Source organism: Nanorana parkeri, unplaced genomic scaffold (assembly GCF_000935625.1).
Source record: "Nanorana parkeri isolate BGI_ZX_2015 unplaced genomic scaffold, ASM93562v1 scaffold73, whole genome shotgun sequence".
Classification (NCBI taxonomy): domain Eukaryota; kingdom Metazoa; phylum Chordata; class Amphibia; order Anura; family Dicroglossidae; genus Nanorana; species Nanorana parkeri.
In genome coordinates, this window is record NW_017306341.1 from 949,142 (window position 1) to 953,974 (window position 4,833).

Genomic DNA, 4,833 nt, shown 5'->3' on the forward strand with positions numbered 1-4,833 from the left:
GACTACGGAACACCTCTCCTCATCTCCATAACATAGGGGTAAGGAGTTCTGTAGTTCAAAGAGGTGAACTAGGCAGGGCTGAGAACACTGTGGAGCCTACAGAAAGTTAGGAACTGGATTTCTTGAAAGATCAACCAGTATATTTTTATACCTATGAAATAGAACAAAACACTTTCAAATGGTATAATCAGTGAAGTTCAATGCAAGGGTTAAATAGACATTAATCTAAAGTTTTGTTCATTTTGAACACCCAATCATATGAAAGGAAATTAAAAAAAATGTATGCATGATTGAATGACTGAAGTGAATGCTCTACCTAATTCACTAAGCTAAGTGAACAATTACCTTCCAAAGTGAAAATGTTCTACTCCTCTAGTAAATCAGCCACGATGCATAATGGGTGACAAATGTCAGGCTTTTTAATAAGGCTATACACAGAGATATGATGATGTGTAACGCACAGTCACCCATAGCAAACAGATCTCACCTTTCATCAGTCCGCAGCATTACAATCAACAAAAGATGAATTCTGAATCCAATATGCTCTCATTTAATAAGCCTACATGTCTGTACGCCGCAGAAGCCGAAATTAATTATGATGACAATTAATGAGAACTAAACCACTGTGTATTCTAGAAACTAATATACAGTTGTACTCATGCTCCCTGTACCTGTAAGTCATTACCTGCTCACATACATCCTTGTTTCTAAAGCCCCCTAAGTATTTGTACTGCATTAAGCATAAAAAAATGCAGATTGTGGTCTAGGAAAGTCTCATTTAGAAGGGCCATTGTAGCAGGCGATGGATTTTAAATTGTTTCACTTTTTACTTTTTAACAAAGACTAAAAGTTTGCCACTTAACACATTTTAATCGACTTTTACAGGCACAGTTTAGCCAATTGCTTCAGGAGAAAAAAAGAAACAAATTTAATCACACGGAACTATTCATGTAGAGGTATGTAATCTTCTAGTCAACATTTCAATGTAATGGAAATCACAAGGAACAAAGCCCCTGACATTTTTTTTCCTCTATGCATGTCTAACATGCTACATTTATTTCTTAAAAGTTTCATTTTACTGGCTAAGCTTAAAATCACTTTTCAAATCTAAGCTTTATTTGGACAAATGTGTATTTACAACATGCACGTTGTCCCCCTTGTTTTAGGGTTAGGCAGTCTCAGTATGGCTTATTTGGGAATAAAACCTCTAACACTAAATACAACCACTATGTATTATAAGGGAAAAGGGTCACAAAATTAACTATCTGTCTCAAGAGCTACATACTGGTTCCAGGGCAGTAAAATACACTGAGTGCACATACCCCATAGACAGAAATCAATTTTCAATGCTTTTTATATGACTTTCAAACACATCAAAACAAGGCAGATTGTGAATACTTTTTAGAAACATTCTCTGGAAAAACATCAGAAAAAAGTTCACAGGCCATATCATATCTGATGATCTATCCTTTTTCTGATGCACAATAACAAGATTTCTCAGAAGAGAAACAAAAATGATGTGTTAATACAATTAATCACGGCTGCAAGAATGTGCATTACTGTATACTGGAAGAAATCTGACCCTCCTCCAAGTAGTTGTGGTTCCACAAGGTAAATTACATTATGTACATGGAAAAAAAATAATATCTGACGTAAAAGACTTCCATCAAGTTTCATAAAGTTTGATTCTACTGCTGTAAATTCCAGTTATCTACAGGGCATAAAAACTACATGAACCTTTATCAAACATGATAACCCAAACAGCAAGTACCATGACTTTGATGTCCTACAAGGCAGTGTGACATCTGGAAGCCAACCTACGCCCTCTGCCTTCCCCATTTTTTCTCCCTCTTTCCTGCCCTTCTTTCCCCTAATTTTTCCTTCACTCTTTTTCTTCCTTTCTCTTCTATCCCTCTCTTCTTCATACTATACTTTTCTCACTAAAAACCTCCCAGACAGCCTTTCTTTATTTACTCATTTGTTCACAGTAAATACCAGATGAGCTCATAGTTAGGGATGGGTTCGATGTTCAAGTCGAGCAAGAGTTCGACTCGAACATCGCCTTGTGAGCCCTAATTGGCTAAAGCCTTGCACCTACCACAGGTCAGGCGCAAGACTTTGCCCAATCAGGGCACAGTACTCTGTAAGAGCCATGATTGGGCAAAGTAATGATGACTTTGCCCAATCATGGCTCACCTGTCATGTAAACAGTTTGGCAGAGCTAGCTAGCTGTCACAGCTAGCTCCACCCAATTGTTTATATTTTGCAGGCATCTGTCAGAATGCCATTCTGCGGCAGGAGTTCGTCGCGAGCAGACGGGACGGCGGCGTCGTTTTTTAAATGATTTCTCTTTATTTTTCTTGTTTTATTTTTTATTTTGTCGAGTCGTCGTGGACAACGCTGGACGTCATGAGTCACCCTAGGATTATGTCGGTGGATCCATTTTTTTTTTTTTTTAATAAAGGACTTGTCACAATTATATATTTTGTTTTTTAGTTAAATAATTTTTTCAAAAGTCTGACGTCTTTTATAAAACCTTAATTGAACCATTTAGTGAATGGGTAGGGGTACAAGTACCACTCACTCATTCACAATGGGGGGGGGGGGCATCTGGCTGACCCTTTATTAAAGGGGTACCCTGATGTGAATAAGCCCCCTGCCCGCACCCAGGGAAGAGGCCCTTGTCCCCATCGGCACGGGCACAAGGTGCTTTTCCAGGGGCGACCCTGGAAAAGCACCCTCCCAAGGCAGAGGGCATATGGTCTGGTATCGCAGGGGGGGGGAGCTCACTCACCCCCCCCTCCACACTCCTAAGACACGATGAAAGGTTAATTGGCTCCTGCGTAAACTGGCCATGTACGTATGCAAGTGTGATAGAGTATGCATGTATGTGATACCTTAGATTGTAAGCTCCTTGAGGGCAGGGACTCTTGTGAATGTGCAATATGTAAAGTGCTGCGCAAATTGTTGGTGCTATATCAATACCTATAATAAAATAAGAGGTAGGGATGCACCGATACTGATACTAGTATCAGTGCCGATACCAAGTATTTGGGCGTGTACTGGTACTCGCACAAATGATCCGTCACTTACCCCCCATACCGGAACCTCCGATCAAAGGGAGATTTCATCTGACTGGCAGTACCACGAGGGAACATGGAGACGGCTTCCTAGCCAAATCAGCATCTAGCCAGCCAAACAGCATGGATCCTGCTTCCCAGGCAATCAAGAAACCGTCGGTTGGTGATAACATGCCACCCAGCTTCCTGATTGCATGGGAAGCCAACTCCATGCTAGCGGAAGTACCGGTATCGGTACTTGGTATCGGCAAGTGCTGAAAGATAAATATCGTTACTTGTACTTGATACTGAAAAAACTGGTATCGGTGCATCCCTAATAAGAAGGATAAAAGGAAAAGTCAGATAAGGATGCAGTTAGAAAAAAGAGGACGCAAATAGTCAATCACAGTCACAGGCACACAGCATAGGAGTAATTAGCAGTGAATCAGGTCCTCTCAATGGGTCGTTTTCAGGTTCATTATGTATAATTAAACGTACTTCTGAGTATGATTGGTTATTTAACGTGAACACAGGCTAGAGTAAAACTTGTTCCTTTAGACAAGCAACCATATGACAAAGTTCTATCATTAGACTTGTACAAGCACTGATTTTTTTTTGTGTGTATTATATGCTAGTGAACCAAGAAGAACAATACTTAGCATGATTGAATCTGAATTGTTTATAGAATGAAGAAGAAAATGTAACAAACACATACAGCATCTACTTATGTTTCATAGCTAAATATATTCTAAGTTTTCTTTTATATTCAGCGATTCATTGTATAACTCAACCTAAGCCAGTGTGGTTATGATTCACTACAAAAAGGTCACCTCTACACTCATTGCTTGACTGTAACGTCTTTGTGGGTATCATAGTGTAGGTGAAGAAAACATATACAAAAATAATCTTAAATTGTATTAGTGGGTTTAAAAAAAATAGTAAACTACCAATTACTCCACTCAGCAAGTAATTCCAGGGGTCTGCAAATTGGCGGTAATCTTCTGTAGAACACCTCAGGCTCTATGAAACTGGTATGCAAGGAGAGAACACTTGGAATACTGACTCTGGTTGCTGGCTATGGTTCACCTCGTGTGTCTTACTATTGATCTCACATTGTGACGGGCAACCTCAGTAACTAAAAGTGAAAGGCTGGAGTTTGGGAGAGGGCAGGCCAGGGTCAGCAACTTAGGAAGATGGTCACTATGTGAATATATTAAAGAGCTCTGGGTTTTTGGGTCACAAGGAGCTCTGCAGGAGTTTAGAGTTAAGGTTAAGCCATTGCTTATAAGTCAGTAGAAGTACAGTATGAGGTAGTTTACCATGCTTTTAAAGCCCAAACCTTTGCTTCATATATGAGAAACTTTACAATACTAATATTGAAAGGCAACTCCATATAATCATGACTTTTTGTACTCCTATTTCGAATGACAGCTTCTTTGAAGTAAACCTCTCATGAACCAAAATTTCTGTGTGACAAGTCTCAAATGGAAGCTGATGTTCTCTGGCTTTTGGCTTGAATACATTTCCTGGGTCAATGAAGCTGAACCTGTACACTTCTCTGACTCTAGCCATGGAGTTGGCCATGTTTAAATTGGTCCTTCCTCTAGACAAGAGGGAACTTCTCTGTAAGGAGCATCTACAGGCAATTGTGAAGACCTCCCTGCTTGACATGCTTGCAATTTGCACAGCCACATAGGTACAGTAGCAGTGTAGATTTTGTTTATTTTTGTGCCAATTTTTTTTTTTTAAGTCATCAATACTTGTAATGGCATCT